At 33.0% G+C, this 12170-nt stretch overlaps 2 long non-coding RNA genes across 2 annotated transcripts; one reads left to right on the forward strand and one right to left on the reverse strand.

Annotated features, from left to right (window-relative positions):
• Positions 1 to 265: 265 nt before the first annotated feature.
• On the reverse strand, positions 266 to 10583 carry LOC143241123 (uncharacterized). Its single transcript, XR_013022186.1, has 3 exons — positions 10504 to 10583; positions 2487 to 2851; positions 266 to 641 (listed from the first exon to the last, which is right to left on the reverse strand). It is a non-coding gene; the product is annotated as an uncharacterized LOC143241123 (long non-coding RNA).
• LOC143241124 (uncharacterized) lies at positions 2737 to 4118 on the forward strand. The gene is made up of 2 exons (XR_013022187.1): positions 2737 to 2876; positions 3076 to 4118. It is a non-coding gene; the product is annotated as an uncharacterized LOC143241124 (long non-coding RNA).
• Positions 10584 to 12170: the final 1587 nt, after the last annotated feature.

The following is a 12170-nucleotide window of genomic DNA, read 5'->3' on the forward strand; positions in this document are numbered from 1 at the left end:
TTTTGTTTTGATAATTAAGAAACTGGTATTTTTAAACTCAGATATCAGTAACATGTACACAGATCTGTCAGTTGCATACTTGATCTCCTTAACAGTTTGAATATTATTTTATATTATTCTGTATTTATTTTTACTGAAACTGTTTTGGAAGATATGTTTGTACAACAAAAAGGCACAAACATGAGTATTTATATAATAGCAATTTGTTCTGCCATCTAGTGATCAGAATTGAAACTTGGAAAATAATATATACTTACAAACTCACTGCCAAGTAGTTTTTTCTTTATTATTTCCACATAAAAATGCGTGTGGTAAAAAAAAAACAAAAAAACCTTATACAAGCTGTGAAACACTAATTAAAATTTAATTATTGTTTGTAAGAATATTAGAGTAATAGATTGAATGTAGCAGGAAATTTTTCTAGACCCACTTCTACATATTAAGCACTGTCATGTACAGTGATATCTTTTTGTCCATCAGATGTCACATTAAAGTCTTCCAAAGTTTGAACAACTTTTTTTATAAATTTAATTTTAGGCAGTGGTAAATTTTTGCTTCTACTCAGTACTGGAACCTATTTGATCCAATCTGCATGCCTTCCATTGTCCATCAGAAATCAGTCATGTCACGACTTGCAGAATCTAACAAATAATTAAATAGTTTTAAAATAAAATCAACGATTGACATAATATTTCTTGTTAGCAACAAGAGCATACAAATTATTTAATAGTTTGGTTGTCAAATTATCAGTCATTATTAAACCAATCGGGCAACATCATGTGGCTATAGAGTTTGTATGACTGGCCAATAAAGATAAATACATGCCCAATGGTTAGCACTTGCCTCTGTTACTAGGGTGTATAATGTATTTTTGTCGTTCTGTCATAGGTTCTATTTTGTTGGCAAACTTATCCAATGTTGATGTCTATCAATTTTGCTCTAAAAGATTCCAACTGTAGAACAGTTGCCAGTGTTCATAGTATACATGTAGTATAAATACTTAAATACCCTATTCTTGTTTTCAGTACAGATATAAATATGAGGTAATGAGCTATGTATCTGAGTTATAATTTTATTTGTTTCCCAGGAAGACTTGTACTTCTACGAGCTACAACACTGACATTCCCCAACCTAAATACTTAAGAAACTGCAAGGGACAGTTGTTACATTGTGATGACACATCTTTGGTAGGTAAAGTGTATAGTTATTTAACTCCAATTTCATTCAAACAAACATCTATCATCCACAAACAATAATTTGATAACATTCAACATTTAAACACATTCATTGGATTTATTTATGTACTATTTGGTCTGTATTACATGTAAATAAATACAACCTAGGTGAGACGGGTTTTTAACAGAGTCGTTACTGGTGAGCTGGAAACGCAACCTGGATGATAGTTTTCAATAGGAAGCTTATGCTGAGCTGGAAACAGCCTTGACTGTAATGATTTTCAATAAGTAGGCTTCCAATAAACTTGTTGAGGGATGACATTTTTTTAAAGTGTATCTTCTACCACAGCCTTTAGATCAAACCTTAAAGAATACAGAAGTGGACCAAACATTGTCCATCAATATCTCCTTTTATCTACCAAAGACCTGAAATCAGCTAAATTCTGTTGCTTGGCTCATTAAGAACTCATATGACTGTTAAAATAACAATAGATAATAGTATGAATTACAAGAGAGCTCTTACCAGGGGCGTAGGATTTTTACACCCGATGGGGGAGATGATTTTTGCAACCACTTACATGGACTGTTTAATTTGCAAATTGGTATTCTCTGATTACGTGAACCTGAAAGCTGTAAACATGCAGTCACAGAGTAATCTTGTTGCCACGATACTTATATGTATATTTAAGCCTACTGACTGATACTTACGAACTATTGCTTAGATCGAAAAGCTTAGAAGCACGCATATATTAAAAATGTACATTTTGGCTACTGAAAAACCTACATCTAGGCCTAATTATGTAATTCGATTGGTAAGAACACGAGAATCACAAGAACAAATACACAATTTGTAGGCCTGTGATGCAATAAAACAATTCAACAGACCAAACTGTAGGGGAGATGATTGTATGCATCATACCCCCACCTAAAATGAAGGGGGGATGCATATCCCCATCCCCCCAGGATCTATGCTCCTGGCTCTTACATCTGTGTAGGTAATTGCCCTAAAGTACCTCGACGTTTGTACATTCATTAATGTTGAGTGTACTAACAAACAACTGTGGGGAGAAAAAAGCTGGCTTATATGTCACATGACTTCTATCACATCATTCAGTGATACCATGTATAATATATGTTCTCATGGTGATTTGTATAAATTAGTTGTAAAAATGTTTACAAGTTTTGATCAGCAATCACAACTGAATTTATCCATCATAAAACAACTGTACAAACCTTTAATCATGCTTGTCTAGGAATGTTAAATAGTGTTAAAGTCTATCAGTTTAATCACACAAACAACAGTGCACTTACCACACAAGTTTCCCTCAAATCTATATTGGTTTATTAATTATTGAACTTCATAAATAAATTGTATTATTGTGTGGCATGTTTTTAGACCTCAACAGATATCTCGGATACATCGTCCAACCAAAATTGTCTGGCAGCTTGTCATAATAAGAAAATCATCAATCCATGGCCTTCTAATAAGACCCCACTGTTCGAGTGCAACAAAGTCCCAGTCCTTCGAAGATAATTCTTTAAGTTGGTGTGAGAAGGGCCTGAGGAGGTTGTGTTCATCAGAGACCCTTGCATCAGTCTTGGACGTCTGATGATATTCAAATAAATTATTACTTGAATGTCAAAGATTCATTGTCCAAAGATGAGACCACACCATACTGCAAGGAAAAACTTTGTAATAAGGTAAGCTTCACAAGAATTAAATTCAGCTTGTTTCTCTAACTATGAATCACAAAATACTATTTCAATTGTGCAACATGAATTAGAACTTTACAAACACATTACACATAGTTTTTGGATGGATAAAGTTTTCCATTATATTGATATTGGAAGTCAAACACTTGCCATTCTATTTAAAGTATATAAAATGTTTTCCTCTTAGCACTAGGAGAAGCTACATCCCAGTAACAGAAGTAACCTACTCTTGGGAAATCCATAAAGGCATCATCTACATCCTTGGTTGGGAGGAAATTGTATTTGTACCTGACTTTCCTGTAACACGTTTTTCTTGCTGTTATCATGTGAAGAAAAAGTCGCACTTCTACATAGATCTTTCTACTGTTCTTAAAAGACATAGTGGTGTAACAATGTTCTAATTTTGTTCTTTCAGAGCTGTATTTAATATTGCATTACCAACTTTGTTTTCAACCTTCTCACCTGACACATTGTATGGTAGTATGGTGGAGTGTTTAATCCATTTACTTTGCCACTTTACCTTAGAGAAAAGTTCTGACAAACACAATAAAAAGGTGAAACAAAATTCAGATTATTGAAGTAATGAAAGTGAAGTTTCTACAAACAGTGCTTGGACACAAAATTTTCAAACATACTTGAAACTAGAACTTGCTCTGTCTACAAAAAAATTGAAATAATTATTATATCCATTAATGAAACAATTGTGTATTGATGTTACTTTATAGTAGAGTTTGTGTGGTAATTCCCTTTCATAGTTAAAACTGTAAAAATATTTAATGTGATTTGTTTTTATATCATTTTTAGTACAAATGTCTTTGTTTTAAATTGAAAACTTCAAGACATCACTTGCCACCAGGAGAAAGTTTAAATTAAACACTAAACTACACAATGAGCTGTCTGTGTTGTACCCATAACTTGTATCTAAATCTGAGTACACGATGCTATTTATGCTTGAAATGTTTTCAAACAAATTCCAATAAAATTAGCTTTTCTTCACATTTTCTAATGTTAACTTAAACCATCTTTAGTTTTACAAATTATGCTTCGTAAAGAGATGACACCAGCTAGATATCTGTACATGTTTATTTGTTGTATTTCATCCAAAGCTATTAAAGGGCTATCTGTGCTAGTTGTCCCTAATTTAGAAGTGACAGACTAGAAGGAAGGCAGCCATTAAAGACCATCTACTTTCAGCTCTGGACTATTTATTAATAAAGAATTATGACTGACTATCACACTCTCACGCTGAACTATCTGTGCGATGTGACCTGACCCCATAACCTGTGAATTGAGTACTGTAACCACTGAGCCATGCCAAATTATGTACATATTATAACACAGCAAGGTCTAATATGACAGCAGAAAATGGCTACAATAACTAATTATACCACTCTGGAAACCCTCATATTATTTTATTTAAAACTAATATTAAAGAAATTCACTGACTTTTGGTACATCACAAACTTACTGTTTTTATATTTATGTACGAATACAGCCAACACAAAGAAAATGTACATAATAGGACAAGAATTACTGAAAATTAAACATACACTGATTACAAAAAAAAACCCTGAGTACACTGCACTAATTCTGTTCTCCAAGTTGAACTGCTTACAATTAGAAATGTTACATCTAATGTTAAAACTATACAAATACTTCAAACATTCTGGAACACAAACAGTTCCTACTTAGTAAGCTAAACTGAAAGATACAGTTCCAAGTTGGAACAAATTTGGTTTTTATACATTACAGAATAAAGAATTAATACACTGAAGCTCAGCAATTAACCCGAGCTTTATGTGCCCACATTGTGTTTAATAATTAATATGACTGTATTTGCACACATTTATTGTTTAGAGCTTATATGTCAACATAACACATTTTATTAAATCTCCACATTACCTATAGTTTTAGGTACATGATATAAGAAACATGCAACTTAAAAAAGTTTTAGTAATAAACTATAAGTGTTAAACCCAAGTATATTCAAAAGATGGGTCTTCAGGGGCAAACAGTTCATACCTGAAGAAAGGCCACCTTTTGAAGGCAGTTGGTTAACAGGGTTTTTATAGTTTTAAGTATCACATTAAACATTAGAGCTAACTAGTTGTATGAATTCTTGTACTGTCCTTTAGAATTCTCAACTTTCATTTTGGAAACACAACCATTTCTTTGACATAATGAAACATATCTATTTTAATAATTTACAGAGATGCCAACCATTACAATTTGAGCATAATCATTACGGCTTTGGTGCATACATTATGACTATATGCTCATACAGACAAATATTATGACTTGTTGCAACTCCCAAATTATTACATATTATATAGGCCTATACAATAAAGTGATAAATTGTTCCTCCAGGGCTTGAAAGGGGTGAAAAGAAAATTTCTAGTGAGATACAAATCAATTTTGATAATAAATAAAAGACATAGTCCAAATGGCTACTTGTGATAATCATGTTTGTGCTTGAAATAATAAAAAATATTTGTATCTCCAACGTCTACCAATAGTTTGTGTGTGGTGCTTCTCCATACTGGTTATGTAGGGGAATCTATAGTTACGTCATCAGTGCTTGTCAGCCAATCAGCGCTCGCGTAAATGGGTATTTTTTCGTTTTCTAAGCGGCATAGAAACTCCAATGCAATCATTCACAAGATGGGAAAAAAAGAGGCCTCATTCACCAGATTGTCTTGTTTCTGGCAAATCTAAAAGGATGAAAACTGTGAATCAAAAATTTAAGAAAGAGTATAGTGCAAAATATCTGGTCATTGCATCAAAAGTCAGTGACAGTCATGCCTTTTGTACAGTTTGTCACATCGATTTTTCTGTGGCACATGGTGGGATAAACGATTGTTCCAGACATACAAAATCGGCATCTCATCCAGATAATGACATTTATGAGTAAGAATTTCAAAAGAAGTTTTTCAAAATTTATTTATTAAATACACAAAACATTGTCATAAATGAGCAATCTATAGCAGTAATAAATAATAATAGTTATAATAATAAACAGCTTAGAGACATTGGTCAGGCCTAGTAGCTGCAAATGATAAAGTGCTCTGTCTTTTGAAATAGTTGGCATCTCTGAATTTATATAACTGTTTCAGACTGTTTTCCAACTGTTATTACTAATATCTTATTCAGTATACACCATTTATTATGTATTTTGATATAGTGCATCTGATTGTAAGATGTACATTATTTACCATTAATGTTTATTTACATTAATAAATGCTTGTTAATTATAGAACACGTAAAAAATAAACCACTATTTTCCATATTTATAACCAGTTTGACCCCAAATACTTGTTTCTTTTTTATCTATACAATTAAACCATAACATCTTTCTAAAAGTGTCCACAAAAAGCTGATAGTTTGTCTCACCAAACTTATCCAGGAAGAAACTGATAAAGATCTGGACAAACTTAACAGGTTACTATTTAAAACTCCATGTTTTTGTTTGATATCTCACGTGTGGCTATCCCAAATTATGTCTGTCTCTGAAGTGATTCCATTTTTGTTACACTGATACAAAGGTTTCTTTAGTGTAACAAATGCATGATACCGAAAACAGGGACTTCCAATTTCAAGGCTAAACGCTTGGGTATTAACCTGGCTATTTTTAGGGCCATTTTCAGCATGAACTTATTTTCAATTAATAAATCCCCTTCAATCTGGTATACTTCTCTAAACGTAAACTGTCCACCAGTTTCTCGTATTTTTTCCTGGTTTAAATCTTGCACCTCATGTTATTTGATAAATATCTTTTTGACCAATCATAAGTGATAAAGATACATTTCCCTGTTAGTACTTTCCTTACCACTGAAATCAGTGTATAATGAAAACCTCTAATGAATTGATAAACTGACACAATCAGAACAACAAACTGTTTAAATAAAAGTGAAACGCACAACCTTTTATTAATATATATATATATATACAGTATAAACTGTGTTTTTAATAAGATTAATAAATAATAAAACCAGGAAATGGCATCTACCTGTATAAATAATCATGTAAAAGGTAGAAAATTCATTAACTTACCATTAGCTACAACATTTAATGGTGTAAGACTGACAGATGCCTCACTCACACTAAGCAACAATATATTAAAACTGTTTCCATGACACAATATCTGTCTGATTAAATCTATTGTGATGTCCAGTACGTTAAGTGAAAATCTGTTTTGACCGTCGGCTACATAAATCAATCTGACCACACCACTTTTTTATTGCATAACAAAGCATGAATAAAATAAAACTCCACCCCAAATTATACAACGTATGAACTTCAGATGTTACACTCATGTCTTAAGCTTCACTGGAACAAAGAGAACTTGATGTGCACAGACAAAGATCACCTATGTTTAGTCTCTCTTTAAACTTTTAGCATTTGACTGAGCTACTGATGGGGGCTCACTATAAGTTATACGTTTAGCTTGTTGTTCCACCAGCCATCTCTATTTTCTATGAATCTGATAGTAGACAACAAGCCTACAGCCCAATGTGAGAAAGAAGACAATAGAAGGAGCCATCCTTTCAAACTTTTTGACCATCTTGGAATGCATTTATACAACACAAGCAAAACAACAGTGGCTACCTGCTAAACACATCCTGCAGATTAAAATGTAGTTATCAAAGTTACTTGTAAGTCTAAATGTCTGTAAGTGGCGAGTTGAATGTTTTTAAATCTTGTATACTAATGGGTGTAATATAGCTGCTGTCAATTATTTATTTGTGAGGCTTACAAAAACACAGATTTATAATGCTAAGTATCAATAACATAACAAATGGTGTAACTGGTAAGTATAGTAGTAGGTTTATTTGTTATTATTATTACTATGATCACTAATTATTAGATTAATCTTAAATTTTGTGATTTTTTTTATCACCCATACTCTGGTCTTGTTGAGAAATTCCTCGAACATAGAGCTGTAAGTAATAAAAATAACAAAATAAGTAAAACCAGATACTTTATGTCATTTGTAAGCAATGTTTCACCGTATATTTATTTACAGAATACATTTCTTAAATAGGTTTTGAGGTTTTATAAATTTTTTTTGCAGAGTGGAACTGATGCTTACACAAACTCAAGAACTGTTCTGCTGGTTTATCAAAGTACAAACTCACAGCTACAACTCTATACTCACCCAGCACATACTTTAATAACTGAAATTATAAACTAAATAAAACTAAACCTTCTAAATCAGGGGAATTTCTACTTTCAATCTCAGTCCCAAAAATCAAACACCAAGAAACAGAGGTCCGTATAAAATAGTCCACTGGAACAAGTAAACAAATCCACGAGTCTCAAAGAAAACTTCCACTGGTAATCCACCATACATGGTAGTAAAAAGATTACAAATGAAAACTGTAACAGTTAAGAAATGAAAGAACTAGTAACAAGTCACAAACAGGAACCAAAGGAAAGCAACAACTGTTCTCTTGTCCAGGTGTTGGTTATCTGGTGTCTAAAACACTCCTCTTTGTCCAGGAACCACCTATGTCATCAATACTTAACACTTTATTTAAGAAATGTTCCAGTGATTTTAACCATTATTCTGTTAACCAACTGACAAACTTTACACTGTACATCTACGATGTCAACACTAATTTAAGACTAAAGTGTTTTGTGAAGGGTCTGTAGGATTTATTTTAAATGTATTGTGTATTGATAACTGCTAGTGTGGGACAACAGTTTCATATCAGAAGATAAAACAGTGTACACTACACACAATTAAGTCCTTTCAAACCTTTCATACTGTTATGTTAAAGAATTGTCATGCTTTTGTGGACAGTTACTCCAGATTATAAAGGCATATGTACAAAACAAATTAAAACAGAAAAGTTATTCAGTTCATAGTTATTAACTACCAGGTATAAGGACAAGTACTGTTCCACAAACAACTTCTATCCATCATACTACAAGCCTTATCCATTTCAAACATACTTTGAAACCAACTTCTTTAACTGATGGTAACACTTCAGAAAACTGAATAAAATTCCTTCTCTGAAAAACAAACAAACAATTACATCATATACTGAGATATTCTAAAACAAGTTAATTGAAAATAAAAATGTAATCAATCATAATTGTTATTTAAAGTTAACCCTAGAAATCCCTACTTCACACCACTCTTTGACTATCTGGGCTTCAAACCCAGGACAGGTAAAACATTTGGCACCTGTCCTGTGAAAGTGAGTTTTCTTAGGCACTCCCGCTTCCCCCAATATCCAAATCTCAAGCATTGGATCTTTAGATCCCAGCCAAGGCAACACCATTGCCGAGCCCCGAATTATGCCGTGTGAGCTGATGTTTCATTTTGTCTGCTATTCGGACTACGGGCTGTGGCCTGGCCTACTTTCCTTGTGCCACCTTTGTCTCACTCTCCTTTCTTACCCATCATTTTCATACTGCCCCACCTCACTTCATCACATCAAACAAGTCAAATCAAAATCTAAGAAAACTCCCACATAAAAGTAATTATCTTCCATGAGCAGGTACGAAGAGGAACTACAACGTTCCTGACCATCCCTGTTGGGGTGAGAATTCATTAGATTTCTCTCTCTCTAAACTAAACCCCTGCTAAGTTCATTTTGTTTTACTTCTATTCAAACCCAAGTAGACAGCAATCCATTATATATTACTACCCCCTTTACAATTTCACTGAACATCCATGTCCCAACTAAAACCTGCCATCTTAATTGATCTAAGTGAATTCTTCATCCACTATCACATAAGTTATATTTATATGATTATACACCAACATCTCGTAACTTTGTTAACTTACTTTGCCTCTCAAACTATGCAGAAGGTTTTGTTCGTGTGTCCGTGACACTAGTTGTAAAATATATATTATTGGGGGGGGATAATATTTTAGGCTTCTAAATTTAGTGAGTACTACTAATTTATTAATACTTACGTTATTATAATTATAGTATAACACTAAAAGTGCTATAACTGTTAACTTTCAATGTTAGTGTTACAACTTGCACTGTTACTACTAACAGTATCACGTTTAGTATTATAGTTACTACAGATGTGTTACTATTAGCAGCACTAGCACTGCTTTGCTTTCCACTAGTAACACTAAAATAATGATACTACTCTTACTATTAGTAGTATTTGTGATAACGAGAAACCCACTTAAAGTATATCTCAAGACGCCAAGTATAGGAATTAAAACTTTTATTAAAATAGAGAACAACGTTTCGACCTTCTAGGTCGTCTTCAGGTTAACTTTGTTAACCTAAGAAGGTGGAAACGTTGTTCTCTATTTTATTAACACTCCTACGAAAAGTGGGGCCTAATAGGCCCCAGAGTAACTTGAAAGGTTATTAATATTAGGCTAATAATTTTGTATTTAAATGAAATTGCCATTTAAATCCATTAATGAATGGATTAACGAGATTCCCACTGTCCCTATCTACTATCTAGCGAAACCACAGCCAGGGTAACGGGCTTGGAGAAATCAGGACTAGAAACGTCTTTTCGTAGGAGTGTTAAAAGTTTTAATACCAATACCAAATACACATCAAACGTATAAACATTAGAAGTTATCAAAAGCATACTAAAAATTATCCAATATAAAAGCAACACTACCTCTTACCGATTATAACTAAATTGAAGTTTGAACTCCAAAGCTCGAAAGAGTCAATAAAAACGTTTCGATATTCGTTTCTATGTTCCAATAGATCATGAAAAGCAAAATAGGTGTATGAAAATAAAGAAAATATTAAGAACTGAGAAACAAGCAAAAACTTTTAACAAAATATGTAACAATATTAATAATTTTAAAAATTTATAACATGTATGATCCATAATAGATTGATTTTTAGATCAAAACTACATTGAGCTTTCTGCTATGTCCACTGCGAGGAACCACTGATTTTTAGTGTTGTAAATATGTAGACCTGTTGCTGTCACGAAAGTGCACTCCGTAATAAGTTAAAAGAAACAATATAAAACAATACCTTTATACCTATACTAATTAATAACCTAACTCCAACGTCCCTACAATCATTTCCGTACCCTTTTACACTCTTGTTTCTAAGACATGTGCCCTGCAACGATCAATTGCAAACTCTCTTTGTTAACTTGAAGATGACGTAAGAATGTCGAAAGTTGTTCTTTGTGTACTTATGTTTATATAGCAAAGCCACATCGGGTTATCTGTTGAGCCCACAGAGGAAATCGAACCCCTTATTTTAGCGTTGTGAATCCGGAGACTTACCGCTGTACTAGCGGGGAGCAAGTTGTTCTTTATTTTAATTAAAGTTTTAATACTCATACCAGCTGCATTCAGAATACATTTTTACTTAAGTGGGTTTCTCGTCATCACGAGTTCCCTGTTGTTTTGATTTTTATTTTGTTGAATTTTCTACACACAAATCAATCATAAGAATGACTAAATATATGAAAAGGCATACAACTTCACTACAATCGTGATTCAAACTTTAAAATTATATCTACTTCAAACTTTAATAAGCTCACCAGTGACACAGCGGTATGTCTCTGGAATTGTAACGCTACGAACCGTGTATCGACACTCAGGGTGGGGAGAGAACAAATAGCCGAATGTGTAGCTCTTTCCTTAACTACAAACAAACAAATAGATCTCTCGACACAGAAAGAAAACAAAACTACTTTTGAAACTTTGTAGAATGGACGGCAACTGTCTGTTGTGGAGACACAAGTGTATAAGACGACGTTTCGGAAGTCTTCCGCCTTTCGTCTTCAGGGGAAATAGTTTTGTTTTTTGAATTAGATTTAATACCAAGAAAATAAATTTAGAGCCTGGGACTTTACAAAAGAAATCAAACCAAATAAAGGCTTTTGTTGGAAAAAAATGATTAAATTTCATTTAAGAATTTTCTGTAAGATACAATTCCGATCAATTTTATGTACGAACATACAGTTAGTTACTCGATAATTTATAATTTCACCCTACATTCGCAAGGCGTGACTTTGGTTTACTACAAGAGTTACAAACTAAATGACTTAGTCGAAAATATACATATTTTGCACAAGTATTTGTTACATTTTAGAATAGATATTGCTTAGAAACAAATTCTGATTTTGTTGTTCTCAGATCCGAGCACCATACAATTATTATGTTCCCCGCTGGTACAGCGGTAACTCTACAAATTTGCAGGGTTAAAATCAGGGATTCGATTCCTCTCAGTGCACTCATCAAATAACCCGAGATGGCTTTGCTATAAGGAAAAACACACACACACAAAATCGTAGTTTTGAGCAGTTTGTAACTCACTGATA

The sequence above is a fragment of the Tachypleus tridentatus genome, chromosome 13 (assembly GCF_004210375.1).
Source record: "Tachypleus tridentatus isolate NWPU-2018 chromosome 13, ASM421037v1, whole genome shotgun sequence".
NCBI classification, from domain to species: Eukaryota; Metazoa; Arthropoda; class Merostomata; order Xiphosura; family Limulidae; genus Tachypleus; species Tachypleus tridentatus.